General features: G+C 66.7%; 1 protein-coding gene across 2 annotated transcripts in view; it reads left to right on the top strand.

Annotated features, from left to right (window-relative positions):
* COL18A1 (collagen type XVIII alpha 1 chain) overlaps positions 1-14,713 on the top strand; it is an 81,739-nt gene that overhangs the window by 552 nt on the left and 66,474 nt on the right. The window lies entirely within an intron of this gene.

Here is a 14,713-nt window from a genome sequence, read left to right as displayed (position 1 = left end):
CGAGGGGCAGCGGGGACCCTCCACTTCCTGAGCCCCTCGCTTCGTGGCCAAACTTGGGCGACTCGGCTGGGAAGCTGGCGCGCTGGGCAGACCGCGCTGCGGGCGGAGGGCGGACGAGGGGCCGGGGCTGGGGCGGCGGCGGCGGCCGTTCCACCCGCAGGGGCTCCGGAGACGCGGTTCGTCCGCTGCCGGCCCGCAGGGCCTGTGTCCGCGTCACCGGGCTCGTCCCTCCCGGCGCCTGAATGGCCGCAGTGGGTCGCGCCTCCGGGCCTGGGAGTGACCGCGCGGGCCCTGGCAGGTCCGTGCCGCGCGGAGCGCCCTTGTTGCGTTTCCAACCTGTTGAGGCGAAACTCCCCGGGCTTCCCAGGGCCAGCCTTTGTGCGCCGCCAGGCCTGTGTCCCCGCGCCCGCCAGGGTGTCGGGTTGCGCGCGGTCCCCTTTGATGCGGCCCAGCGCCAGGCCAGCGGCCGGAACAATGCCCCGAAGCCCGCTGTTCAGCCGGCACTCTGGGCTTTCCCCGCGTGGGCTGCCAACCATGCAGGGCCACCGTCCCAGCCGCCGCAACTTCCTGTGCTCGCTCCTGGGACCCGGGCCCCGAACACACGGTGGGCCAGCTTGTCTTCCTAACTGGCCCCACAAAGGCCCCGGAGGAGGAGGCGGCCCTGGGGCCTGCCAGTCAGGGAAGGGAGCCCCCACCCCAGGGGAGTCTCTGGTTTAGTCCCAGGTAGAGCGGCAGTGCTGTGCGGACATTTGTCCCCAACAGCCCTCTTCTCCAGGTTGGCCTGGCTGTGGGAGAATATGGACTGTGGTCACCATAGCATCAACACACCTGCTGGCCACAGCTGGCCAGGAAGGAGGGACAGGACTTGAGAGAAAGAAATAATCTCTTGTTTCACTGTTTCTAGTAGGTGTATCCTCAGGCCGAGACAGCCCCGTAGACTTTTCTGAACAGGGACTCCCTCATCACTACATCCGCGGGAAGCACCTGTTTGTTTCCTCCTCCGTGTGAGGCAAGTCCAGGGGCGCTTGGGGAGCACGTTTGTCCCTACACCTTGTCGTGTTCCCTGGGCTCTTACCCACCTCCCAGGCCACTTGGGGCCGTGGGTCCTGGCTTGAGGGGCTCTCCCTGCAGCTGCGGGGGTGGGGGGTGCGGCGAGGCCCACAGGGACCAGGCCAGGCTGCACGTGTTGGAGTTTGTAAGCCCGGTGCCTCCTCCCTCCTCTGACCCTGGAGCGCCCAGCCGCTCCCCCCCCTGCCCTTTATGAAACTTTGTAATCAAAGGGGAGGAAATCAGGGTTGATGGCTTTTAGCCACAGAGTGGAAACAATATGATGTTATGTCCTAAGCTTTGGTGAGATGTAATCTTGAGACCTGAGGGTAGGGTGTTGGACTTAAGGTGGACTTCTGGGGGGGCCGGTAGTGCTGGTGGGAAAAACCACGTGTGCTCAGTGTCCCCAGCACTCCTGGGGCTGTGCTGGGGTGGCCCAGGTCTAGGGTCCTCTGGGAAGGAAACCGCCCGGTGGAATGCCGGTTTCTTTGCATCCTGGAGGTTAATGCAGGAAGCGGGCTCAGCGGGGAGCATGGGACTAAGTCCTCTTGAAATGGGATAACACTTGCCCCCTCTAGGTGTTACCGGAGAAGACTTAGTGTGTGTGAAATCCTAACTTAGTAGAGGCTCAATTTTTTCTAGAAACCCTTAGACATCATCCTTGGGAATTAAAGGTTTGAGGCCCAGTTTGCTGATTTGCACATTTTTGGGAACAAAAATGATGCATTTTTCCATATCTCTGTGTTGCACCTGACCCCTCCCCCGCAAAAAAGAAGAACGTCTTTTGCTGTTTCGTCTAAGGATTGCTCATGTGGGTCTGATGGTCATAGATGAGCTGGTGCCTTCACCCCCCCACCCCCCGTAACTAGGTGCCTGGGGGGTCCACGGGCCGAGGCTGTCTGTGACCTCGGAGACTCGGTGCTGCCAGCAGACCCGCTGTCTTGGTGGACGTGTGTCGGGTCTAGTAGGTGTATCCCCCGGGTCTAGTAGGTGTATCACCAGGGTCTGATGTGGCCGCGCACACCTGCGGCGTCTGCGAGCGGTGGGTCAGATCGGGGCTGGGGCACAAGGATAGAGTCTGGAGGGCATTTGCAGGGAGCCCCGGACCCTGGTGCCCATCCAAGCCATCTTGTACCTGGCCTTGGCAGACCCCTGCCCTCGGCCCAGGGCTCCCACCCCTTCTCATTGCTAGGACTCCCGCAGGAATCTCGGGGTCCCTGGGTGGGCCTCCGGGGGCCTGGTTTGAACAAACAAAGCACAGATCCTGGGGCCCCCATGTCTGTGGGGGTCTGTCATCCGGGGCACGGCTCCCTGGTCACATGGGACCAAAGCAGATGGCAAGCACTCGTCCGAGGCGGCCTGGTTCTCGGTGAAGCTGTGGCCCGGCTTCAGGGCCGCCGTCAAGGTTTGGGTACATGACTTCATAAGATAGTTTTGAATTTCAGCAAAACTCGTTTTTCAGGGTACTCCTGTTTTCCTTCAGAAGCAGGAGGAGAGGGAAAAAGTGCTATGGGGCGAAACCTAGAAAGACTGACACTGACCCCATCCAGAGGGCCCTGCCCCCACCCTCGCTGCATCTCCCCGACACGCGTGTGCAGTGCTTACACATCTGTGCACGCACACACAAATGCACGCACATGCACACACTCAGCACACGCACGGGTCTGTGCACACACGCACACACAGGCCAGCACACTCCCATGCGTGCGCACACGTCCACGCGCTCTCCACCAGCAGGACTTAGTTCATTCATCCAAATTGTTGCAAAGGCTTGGCTCTCTGGGCCCTTAGGAGAGGGGGCGGGACTCCGGGTGGGGCAGGTAGGGCCCAGCCCCTGCCCCGTGTGGGTGGTGAGGCCACCCCAGTACAGGCCCCGGACCCCAGGGGGCGTCCAGGCTGGGAGGGGAAGCTGCAGAGGGAGGGTCTCTTCCATGCCCCACTTCTCAGCCTCGTCCAGGGCTGGGAGGCCTACCTGCTTCTCTTCCACGAGCGGCCGTCCACCCCCCCCCAAAACGGGGTCCGTTAGATGCCGCATGCTGCTGATGGCCATGGACATGCGTTGGAGACCCTTGTCCCCTACCCCTCAGGCTCCTTCCAGGGGAGGCTGAGGCTCCCTAAAACCTCCTCGACGAGAATGTGCCGAACAGGTCAAAGCCCGTCTTCTGATACGACGTCCAATCAGCCTCGTCCTGTCTCATGGCCCAAGGCCTGCTGGGAAGGGCCGGGCCGCCAAGGGGTGGTCTCCAGGGTTGGGGGGGGGTGGGTGCTGACCTCCTGCCGGCCAGCTCAGGGGTCAGAGGAGGGCGTTGGGGGGGCAAGCAGGTCTCGCTGATGAGCAGCTGGCGGGCCCAGCTCCGGCTGTGGGGCTCCGGCGGCGGGACTGGCCGTTGCTCACGCACGTGTCCTTCTTCCGATCTGGCCCAGGTGTGGTCCCCCCGTGCCACTGGAGGCCTGTTACAGGTGTTGCCCTCTGCTGTCCCTCTCCTGAGGCTCTGAGAGGCTGTTCCCTGGGGGTGATCTGCCTGTGCCTGGGGTGGGGGTCGCCCATCTCCAGAGAGCACAGCCGGCCAGCCGAGCGCCCGCCATCCAAGCTTCAGCCTCAGCCGGGACAGGTGGACGTCCCGGGACCCGACGTGTGTAACTCCCAGACCCCTGACGCTGTTCTGGAGGAGGAGGGTCCAGGACTGGGAGAATTAAAACGAGTGTTTGCTGTGCCTGTAAGAGTCTCACGTTTGGTACAGTTTGACAGTAAGGGCGCAGAACGATGAGAACCGTGTGCTCTGGGCCCCGCAGCGCAGTGGCCTGGCTTCTCGGATGCACGGCCTCCCCTCCTGGGGGTTCAGGGTCTTGAACCAGCCAGGTGTCGGGTGCCCTCCCCCTTGTTCGCGTGCGCCGACCCTGCTCTGAGCCTCCCCTCGCCGCCGTGGCCCCTCCCTCCCTGCTGGCAGGCGGCACCGTCCTCCTGGGGCGCTGTGAGCAGTGGGTGTCGTAGGTGTTGCAAACGTCTCGGCCACATGCCACATGTGATGCCCGTCGTGGTCCTGCCCCGTGGCTGCCAGGCCTGCGGCTTCATGGCCGGCTGGACGACCGGCTCGTCGTGTTTTGGGTTGGTGGTCAGGGCCACGGCAGGCGGGCTGTCAGAAGGTGCTTCTGTCGCGGTGCGCGGAGCCAGATGGAACTCGGAGGCTGCCGGGCCGGGGTGTGCCGCGCCTGCCGTGCCTGCAGGAGCTCCCCCACCCCGGCTCCTGGGGCGCAGACAAGCCTGAGCACAGCTGTCTGCAGCTCGAGCCCGAGAGGGCCTGTTCGCAGGCACGTCCCTCTTTGGGGTTTCACGCCGGCGGATGGGGTCCCCCGAGGCTGATCCCTGGGATGAAGCCGGCAGTGGCTCCCAGTGCTGAGCTGTGTGGTGGCCGGGCCCTGGGCCACGCCTGGTTTCTGGAGGGCCACACGACAGTGGGCCCTGCGGGGCTTTGCAGGGCGTTTCCTGGGCGAGTACGTCAGGCCGGAGCCCAAGGCTCAGGAGTGCTGGCCGGAGGATGGGAGGGAGCGAGCGCCCCTGAGCTTGGTGGCCTCCGGGGCGGGCGGGGCTGGAGCTGCCGCCACCTCGCGCTGTTTGTAATTATTCAGGCCGTCGCTGGATTCTAGTCTGAAGAACCTGGTTTTACATTTCATTGCTCCTTCGAGGAGAGTCGAAATGAGTCACAATCCGGCGTGCTCTGTTCTGCACCCGAGTTTGGGGCCCCCGGCGGGTGCCGGCCTTGGACCGCTGCGTGTCCTCCGTCCGCAGGAGCTCCCAGGGCTGCTCGTGGGGCATGTGGGCGCCGCCGCTCTGCTCCGGGGGACGTGGGCTGGCGTGAAGCCCATGCAGGGAGGGCGCGGCTCTGCAGCGGGTTCGCCGGCTCTCGGGGCCTACCTGTGCAACGCGGATGTCCCGGTCCCGGCCACGTGACAGGCTGGAGGAGCCGCCGCTTCGTCCGCTCGGAGCGGGAGGCTGGGCGCCCCCGTGCACCGGCCCGAGTCCGGACGTTCTACCCCTCCAGGATGAGCGGAGACCTTTCCTCCACGTTTCCCGTTACACAGGCGGGAGCCTCATCTTGGAAGGAATCACGGATTCAGTGCCTGATGGAGAGTGTGGTCCGCAGCCTGTGCTGTCGGGAGGCGGGCGGGGTCGGGCGGGGGCATGTGGGGAGGGGGTAGCGCCCCCCACCCTCCCTGGGCGGGCTGCCTGGCAGAGACCTAACCCACCCGGTGGGCTTGCGGGAGGAAAGAGGCCGAGGTGGGCCCATTGTCCTGCGCCTGGCGCCGGTGTTTGGGCCGTTTTCCGGCTGGGGACGGGGGTGCTGAGGGCAGACAGCGGGCTGGTGCCGGTCGGGACCTCAGAAAGCGTACGTTCGATCCTGGCTGGTGCAGCGCTGGGAGGCTGAGGGTGCCGAGACCCCGCTGGTCACTCTGCTGGGTCCCTCCGGGGGCCTGGGGTCAGCGGGCGACGGGCGGCCTCAGGGCCTGTGCGCGCTCTAGCCCAAGCCGCCATCACTTTCAGAGTCTGCTAATGTGACAAACGGGAGAAAAAGTCTTTTCAACGTTCTTTCTACTTAGTGAGTTTTCAGTCGCCGGCGACGCCAGAGCCCAGACAGGCCGATCGCTTCCCCTGCTTCCAGGGTCTGTGCTGGGCCGTGCGTTGCGCTCCTGTGCGGGTAGCCGTCCCTCGGGCGCTGCTGTTGCTCCCGGCGAGCTGTTTCCCCTCCAGTCTGTGGCCGGTTCCCTGAGCTGGACCCGAGCGCCGGGCCCGCGCGGCAGAACAGGAGCTCGTGAGGCTTGCGTGGCTGAGCAGGGCACGGGGAGCACACGGGCTTCGTGGTGGCTGCTGACCTTCACTCTGCCTTCGTGGCTGTGGGAAGCGGACAGTTCTTGGACAGAAGCGTTGCGGCCACTCGGTGGGGGACTGCCGCCACTGACAGGAGCCAGGCTGTCCACTCGGCCCAGGTGGATGGCCGAGGGCCCAGGCCCCAAGTGTGATTCCAGAGCTGCCAGCGAGCAATGTGTGACGTCGGGTGGGGGCCTCGCCCTGTCTGAGCCTGTGTGTGTGAGCTGTGGGATGGGGCGGAGAGTGGGGCTCTGGGGTTTAACGGGACACCCTTCAGGGAGTGCACAGCACACGTGGGCTTTCTGGGATGGGTCCTGATCACGCCTCGCTGAGCTCTGGGGACCGTCTTGGGCTGGGCAGGGCCAGGGAGGAGGGGCAGGGGAACACTAGGAGCAGGACATGGGGTTTGCGTTTGCGTTTCTTACTTGGTGGTGGGCTGTGCCTGCTCAAGTGATGGTTTCTATCAGACGAAGCCGCCCCCTCACCACCCGCACCGCCGAGTCCTGGGGGGCAGTTCTCGCCCCCTCCTGCCCGGCCACGCCCACCCACATGTCCCTTTGGAGGGATCAGGGCCATGGACCTGCCTCCGCTTGCTGGATCTTGTTACTAGGCTGCCGTGTTTTAAAAAAATGCTCCCGCTCAGACAGTCTCTTGTTCTGTGCGAGCCGGCGAGCCAGCCAGGAGCTTCCTGGATGCAGGCCCGTCCGTGCTTGTAAACCTGGCCCGCGCCGGTGTCAGGCCGTCTGGGAGGCCTCGGAGAACTGGGGCCCTTCCTGTCATCTGTCATCTCAGCCTGTGTTCACCTCCCGGGCCCTCCGCCCCTGCCCTGGGTCCTGAGAAGGGGAAGTCCCCTCCAGCCCCAGGGCTCCCTGAATGCTGCCTTGCAGGCCAGTCACACACCTGCCCCTCCCCTGCAGTCTCCTGGGAAGCCCTCCAGGGCAGGACCGCAGGCCGGCAGGCGCCCTTGGAGCCCTTGGAGGACCAGTGATTTCAGCTGAGCGGTTCCCCCCACCCTGAGCAAGTCTGCACCTGGGGCTGAACCGCTTGCAGCCTCTCGCCCCTGGGAGGAGGGGGCCTTTCTGTCATTAGACGCCCTCCGGAGCCCCCGGCCCCCCTGCCCCGCCGGCAGGTCCTGGCCGTTGCTGGGCTCCCTTCTCCGACCTCGAGGCTGACCCCGTCACACTGTGGGGTCACCGTGTGCCCACTGCTTGTCTTGGGCAGGGAGGGGCACCCACCTCGGGGCGTTTTCTGGTTAAAGGCCCTGCACCCGAATCTGCCTTGCTCCTCGTTCCTAACCTTTTATTGTGAGAAGAAGGGAGAATGGCGCTGGGAGTTTGGCCCCAGAAAGGAAAACACACCCGACACCACCTTTCTTGTCATTACGGGTAAATCCGGCATTTTAAACAGACTGGGCTGCCCTCCCTGCACCCCGGCTGCAGGCCTGGCCCCTGTGGACGGCCCCTCGCTCTGGGTGCGGAAGCCCGTGTTGCCGTCCCGAAGCCAGCGGCGGCGCCTGTGAGAGGGCTGATGCCCGCCGGCGTTCCGGATACCTGACGTCCCCACACTCAGGACCCTGGACACCAATCCCTCGTAACCTCTGCGATCCGCTGAATGACAGCACCAGAGACCTCCCCGTCCCTGTCCACAGGCCCTGTGGGTGCTGTCTGACATGGTGGGGGGGCCTGGAGCCAGGGGCTGCGTCTGGGCTCCGCGTGTGACGCTGGCATCCGAACAAGGATGGGGGAGGCGGGAGGGCAGGGTCGGGGACCAGGGAGACGCCGTCGGGGGGGGGGGCGAGGCCGCTGGCCCCGCGGGGGGTGGGGGGGCGTGGGGTACAGGTGCGTCGGGAGGCTGGAAACGGCAGGAAGCCGATTCTCCCCTGGAGCCTCCGGACAGGATCCGTCTCGCTGACATGGGGGTTTGGGACTTCTGAGCCTAGAACTGTAAGAAAATAAACGTGGGCTGTTCTAAGTCATGGCCTTGTGGTCATTGTTCACAGCTGCCGCAGGACACCGGACCATGGTTCTGCCACGGGAAGGGGTGGGACCGTGGGGCCTGCTCTTCTCAGGCGCAGAGTGCTAGTCGGGGTGAGAGCCGGTCCCCCTCCTGTGCAGGGCCCCCGGGACGCGCTTCCTGCCCCTCGGGCCCCGGGCGGCCAGCTCCCCTATCCTGGCACGGACACCCTGGGCGCCGGCTCCCCACAGAGACGCCCGCAACGGTCCGTCCTAGCGGCTGTCAGAGCTCAGCCCACGTTCCCGTCCCAGCAGAACAACCCTCGGGTGCCCTGGACAGCAGCCAGGGGCTCGGACACACCCAGAAACGGCTGAGCAGGGGCCTTCGGGGACGCAGGGGCGTGGAGGGGTGGGAAGCTTGACGGGGGGGCCCCGTCTCGCTCCACCCCAGCCTCCCGCGGAAAGAAGGCTGACGCGACGTGTGCTGAGCGCCGTCCGCAGCCGTCTGGACGCTGTCGTGGCCGTGCCGGGACCTGGTGGGGGGTGCGAGCGGAGACCGGTTTGCTCGCGGCCGGGGCCACGGCGGCCACACCCCTGCACGACGCTTTTGTTTGCTTCCGTGTGCTGGGGGGCTGCAGACCGCGCTTCCGCGCAGTGGCCTTTTCTGAGACCTCACATGTGGAGCAGCCCTGGGGGACACCCAGGTAGGGCGAGGGCCTTCCCCTGGCCTGGCTCTGTGTCCTGCAGGCAGTGCCCTGGGCTGCCCCCGGCCAGGGAGGGGCCTCCTCGGGTCTCTGTGCAGACCTCCCCGGGTCGAGGTGTGGGGGATGGCGTTGCCTCATACGGTGGGAAGCCAGGGCCCCCAGGCCAGGCTGACCCTCCTCTGTGGTCTGGTCCCAGCCTAGGCCCTGTGCTCCACGGTCTAAGTCCTAGTGAAATTGGTTTTTGAGCCCTAACTCGTTAGCAAACAACGACCACAGACTCGACGGGAAGTCGGCTGCCTCGTCGCCCCCTCGGACCCCCTCCCCATCGACGGCGCGGGCCTCTGCTCACACGTCGGTTGAGGTCGATTTACTCAGTTTGTGAGTTTCGAGTGTCCAGAAGCGTCTCATCTGACCTTTGCCCTTGTCTTGGTGACCCACGTTCTGGTTCCCCGAGGTGCCTTCCGGGGGGGCCCCGCGGGCGGTTGGGGTCACTTAGTGGCGGTGCTGAGACTCCGCTGGCCGCACCCGCCCCGAGGTGGGGTCCCGGGAGACCTCCCCGCAACAGCTGCAAGCGCCTCCCTTTCCATGAACTAGATCATCCGACATCCGTGACTTCCTCCTGCCTCCATGGCCCGTTGCCGCCCGAGCCGTGTCTGTGCTGTGCTGTGAGCTCCCCTCCGTGAGCCGGGGCCTCGGCTCCCAGGGTCTCCCCCCGCGGCTCCCTGCTGTGTGTGCCTGCCTGTACTCACGTCCCCTTGGGGACAGCAAGGCCCCGGGACCCTCCAGAGGCCTCCAAGTGTCTGCGGGACGCTCCTACTGTCCCCCATGGCTTCCGGCAGGTCTGCCGCCCTGCACCTGCGGGCTTCACTGACCAACTCTTCCTGGAGCTGCGGCGTGTCATCTCCGTCCCACAGGGCAGGTGAGGCTGTGTCCCCTACAGGCCGCGTCGCTCCGGGGACCAGGACAGGAGAATTCTCGGCAGGAGAACAGACGGTGGCTGAGCCACGGCCTCGTTGGCCGACCGCATGTGTCCCGATAGCACGACAGCTCCATCCCCGCCCGCAGCCGCGCAGCTCCCCCGGCCCGGGAACAGGCCCCGAGGCCCCTCGTGCTGTAGGAACGTCCCCACAAGGCGCCAGGACGGCTCCCTCCTCGCTTCCTGCCCAGCTGGGACGCCGGGCGATCTGGGGCGCGAGCGCCTCTGAGAAGGAGGGGAGAGTCGGTACCGCATGCCCGCGTTCCTTCCCCCGCGAGTATCCCAGCAACAGGGTTAGGGCTGGCGGCCGTGGCATTCCCCAGGGCCCACTCCCGCGCCCTCTGGAACCTTCTGGGCCCAGCGCCGGGGAACGGCATGGGGGCCGTGTGGAGAAGGCCAGCTGCCCTCACTCTGGCCACCGGGAGACAGTGGAGCAGGGCTTAGGGGGAGAAGGGGCCACGGCTCCCGGGAACCAGGGAGCCACAGTTTCAGCTGGAAGCTGGGCGTGGGCGTGTGCCCGGCTGGCTCCCGGGGTCTGGTTCCTGCCCTGCCCCGTGCATGGTCCAGCCTTTCTCCTGGGTGATGGCTTATCCCTGCTTCTCCCACACGGCGCCCACTCTGCGAGACGGGCCCCCAGGGTGATCCGTGCTGGTTCCTGCTCCGTCCCGGGTCAGCTGGTACCTGCGTGTGGGGTGCTCAGCCCCTTCCCAGTCCTCCGCTAGCGACAGATGGACAGGGCACAAGCAGGGGGAGCAGCAGAGGGAGAAGCAGACTCCCCGCTGAGCAGGGAGCCTGACGTGGGCCTCCATCCCCAAGATCATGACCTGAGCCGAAGGCAGACGCCTCACCGGCTGACCCCCAGGCACCCTCGCCAGAATCGTAAATCCTGTACTGCCCGCGCGGGTGGCGCACGGTGGGCAAGATCTGTGTGTCGGCCCCAGAACAAGGTGCCTCTGGCCCAGGAGACGTGAGTACGGGTCCGCTTAGCAGGACGGCGGCCTGGCCAGGGCGTGTCCCAACAGCACAGGGTGCACTAGGGGCACAAAGCGGCAGTGACAAGCCATCCCTGCACCTGACGGCGTCGGCTCGGGGCCCCCGGCTGCTGCACCCCTCGTCCCCCGCGCGTCAGCCCAGCCCAGAGGCGTGATGGGGGGATGTTTGCCGGCGCACCCCCTCCCTCCTGGAAGCGAGGCCGAGGCGTTAGGGGGATTCGCACCAGACGTCCATCTGTTGGATGAGGAAACGCTCCCCATGAGCCCACAGGGGTCACCGGGCCAAACCCCGAGGCTGCGTCCAGGTGAGCGGGGACCCCACCGTTCTACTCTCCGCGGCAGGCGCCCTCTTGCTTCTCCGTCCCGGCAGCGGGGGAAGCTGGCTGCCAGTCCTCTCTGCCCCCCACCCCGCCCCTACCCCTGGCCGGGAGCAGGACACACAGACGGATGCGGATCAGCGTCTCCCGGGGCGCAGGGAGCTGCGGCCGGTGCAGCTCTGAGCCGTTCACTGGTGTGTGCGCCGCAGAGTCTGCGCCGAGCACGGCAGTCATGGGGGGCCTCATTCCCTCCCACCCAATTCGCTCACACACGCCCCCTCGCAGTCACAGGTGTGCCCCCCCACGCTCACACAGTGTCGTGTCTCAGGGCACAGGGATCGGCCACAGGCAGAGGCCCACTACGTGGCTCCAGTGGCCCCAGCCCATCCCGGGCCCCACCGTCCCTGCTGCTCTTCCCTGACCCCCAGGCGGACCCCATTTGGAAATTGGTCCCTGAATGTGGGGGGTCGAGGATGGCTGCTTTCGCCTGGGGGTCACCAAGACCCCGGGTCCCCTTGCTGGGTGTGGGTAGGGCTCCGGTCACCCCCACTCCGCCAGCAATGTGCTCAGATTACGTGAAGAGAGAAGGATGTGGGAGCCTCCCCCGGCGAGTGTTTCCCAGGCGGGACAGGACCCCGGGGGTCCCCTGTCTCCACTGGGGCGGGCAGTATGGTCTTCTGACTTCCTTCAGGACGGAGGACCTCTGTGTCCCCGTCTCTGTAGGGTCGGCCCAGGTCGGCACCGGCTGCTGCGCAGCACAGACCCCTCCCCCGCCCTGTGGCCCTGGAGTCACCCTGGTTAGCGCCGAGTTAGTTAGTTATCGCGGGCACGGTCAAACATTAACACGTCAGGCCCGACAGGCACCCCCCTTTGGAAGAACAGCTTCATCTTGGCCCAGATGTGTTCTGGACACGCAGGGGAAGGCGCCGTCCCACCAGCTGCGGGGTCCGGAGGTGGAGCCGCAGCCTCGGGGCCCCCTCGGGACCAGGGTCTGCGGCGTTCCCGCAGGCAGTGGCTGAACGGGCCGGCTCTCTCAGACTCCGAGTTGGAATCTAAGGGGGAGTGACTTGAGCAGGGCTGGAGAGGACGAGGGGAGCCTCCCGCCAGCGTCCGCGGGCCGGGGAGCCCAGCCAGCAAAGGCTCCGAGGCCGTGGACAGCAGGTGCCTGTGGGGAGGGTCCGCCCGACCCCGGTGCCTGGTCTGATGAGGGACAAGCACCACAGGCCGCTCGCGGCCCTCCGCAGGGTGTCCGAGGAGCAAGTCGGAGCAAATCCACACTCCCCGGGCCCTTCCGTGGAGGAGGGTCCAGGCCACGGCGGGCTGCGCTGCCCCGAAGGCTGCGGCTCAGACCCGGCGGGCAGACAGAGGCCGTGAAGCAGGTGGGGCGGGGGCGGCTGCCGGTGACCACACCTGTGCTCCGCCCCACCTGTGCTGGCCGTCCGACCCCGGGCAGGTGTGTAGGAGATGCCCCGGGCCGGGGGAGGGGGGACAGCACCCCGGAGGGTTCGGTCCAGGGTCCTCTGCAGAGTGGCAGCTCCTGTGAGGGGCACAGCCCCTGCATCTCCTGTGGGTCCCGGGTTGTGATGGTGGTGGAGGCGGGTCCTGTCTCCAAGGCTGACCTCGAAACGGGCCAGCGGTGTGGACCAGGCCCCTGGATGCCGAGCACGGGCAGCAGGGGCCAGAGTCTCGTGGTTTCCGGCCTGCAGTTTGGAAGAAGGGGAGCCTTCTTCCGGGAGGGCTGCTCCCTGTGGGAAGGGTCCCCGGGGCTCATGCTCACGGACACCGCGTGCCTCTCACGGTGCCCTACCCGGCTGTCCGTCCGCCTTCCCGCCTCGTGAATGCCCACTATACCAGGCTCCCCGGAGGGTCTCAGGGGCCCTCCCAGAGGAGGAAGGAAATGGGCCCCTGAAGGCTCAGTGTGGGGCGACCGTTGGGGGGGCTTCCCAGAGACCAGAGGGTTTTACAGGCAGATGGAGGGGGCTGCAGGGCCTTCCCGGGCCCTGGAGGACGTGGCCAGACCTCAGCATGAACTGGGTTCACCTTGATTTGGGCCCTAATGACACCGAGCCTTGCAGCAGGAGGAGCAGGGGAGGAGGCGGATGAGCCCGGACCCATCGGTCCGCCTAGACTGGCGTGCGTGTCCTCGCGGGGTGGCAGACCCTGCTGTCCTGGGTAATGGGAACCCGGGGAGGACCATGAGGGAGCTCCTGGTGCGGCCAGCGACTGCCGATGGGCTCAGCTCCCCCACGAGTGCCGGAACGCTGGCCGGGGAGCTGGCTGGCCCCTGGGCTGTTTTCCGGTGAGGGGCGTCTGTGACTCCCCGGGGCCTGGAAGGACCATGTGCCCTCCTCTACCCCGAGCCCGGCTGCCCCATCCGTGGACGGTGTGTGAGGACCAGGGGGCAGGGGAGCTGCAGGGCCCTGGTGCCTTGTCCGCTGAAGCACATGGCTGAGGGCCAGGCCTCTAGGGCCCCGCATGGGCCGGGCACAGGGACCACGCCAAAAGGGCAGCGGCTCCTGTTCCCACCAGCCGGCGCCCCGGGAGCAGCAGGGTGGCCACTGTGGCCTGCTTCCTCCCAGGTGCTTCCCCGCGGCCTCCAAGCACACTGCAGCTTTGCTGGCTGGAGGACGGGCGTCTGGAGCCGCGGGGCGTCGAACGAGGCCCGGCTCCTGGTCTCTGCAGCTTGGGCACCTCTCTTATCTGTTGCTGCGCTTTGCCTGCTGTCTGTGGCCCAGGTACCCGCTGGTGAGGACTCCGTCATCCTGGACGGAAGGGGCCTTCTTCCGCGGTGCAGAGCCCTCCCCGGCCCCCCGCCAGCCCCCCCGCCCCCCGGTCACTTGCAGGGCTTGTGGCTGGGGAGCAGGAGGACCGGCCAGTGGGTCCCGCTGGGACCGGGAATGCAGGGGGCAGGGAGCTGCCATCGCAGAGCTGAGAGGGAGCTGTTCTGGGCATACAGGCACTGAGCGCTGCTGCCCACGCGGTGGCAGGACGGACATTCCTGGATTAGGCAGCTCTTTCCAGAGACCCCACGTGTGCCGGGCGGGTGGGCGAGGGGGGCTGTGCGCGTGCGTATGTGTGTGCGTGTGCGCTTGAGATGAGGGTTTCTCTGGAGCACGTGCAAGCGCCCGGGGGCACCGACACACCCAGACCCCGTGGGGGCTGCTGTGAACCCCAGAGCGCTCACATCGAAGCACCGCGCCCCCTCCCAGCGGCCCCTCTTCCTCCCACGGGGGGACAACCTTCTCAGAGACTCCCTGACCCCTGCCTGCTCGTGGCCCCCACTCACTTCCAGACGTGGACCCCAGGAGGCAGGTCCTGACCAGAGAGGCTTTTCTTCCCCCGGCCTGATGGTCTCCCGCGGCCCCAGACCCCTGACCCCCACCGGGCGCCGGCCGGGACCTGCTCGCACGGAGCCCGTGGGCCGCGCATCGCCTCTCCCAGGCAGGCCCTCTCTTGCCCCTCGCCCATCCCGGCCGTGACCTCACCCACTGCCTGGCAGCCGTCCGCGCTTGGCGGGAGGCTCCGGGAAGCCTGCCAGGGTTTGGGGCCGACGCGGAGTGAGCTGCCCTGAGTCCGCAGCGTTTGGATTTGCCCTCTTGACGTGGAGCTGCTGCCACGGGCCCCGAGCATCCTGCGCCGCTCGCTGCCCGTCCCGCCAGGTTCCGGATCCGGTTCCCGCCGCCCGGCAGACAGTTCACTCAGGCCTGCGGCTGGGCGCGGAGGGGTGAGGCCACAGGAACCCGAGACCTCAGGGATTTGGGCTCGCACCTGGGCCAGGAGCTCAGGTCTGAGTCATGAACAGGGTGACTCAGGGCCCTGGGGCCTCCGTGGCCCAGGCTGCTTCCCAGCATTGTTTTGGGA

This window comes from Neovison vison, chromosome 6 (assembly GCF_020171115.1).
Source record: "Neovison vison isolate M4711 chromosome 6, ASM_NN_V1, whole genome shotgun sequence".
Taxonomy (NCBI): domain Eukaryota; kingdom Metazoa; phylum Chordata; class Mammalia; order Carnivora; family Mustelidae; genus Neogale; species Neogale vison.
This window is presented reverse-complemented; position numbering and strand designations above follow the sequence as displayed.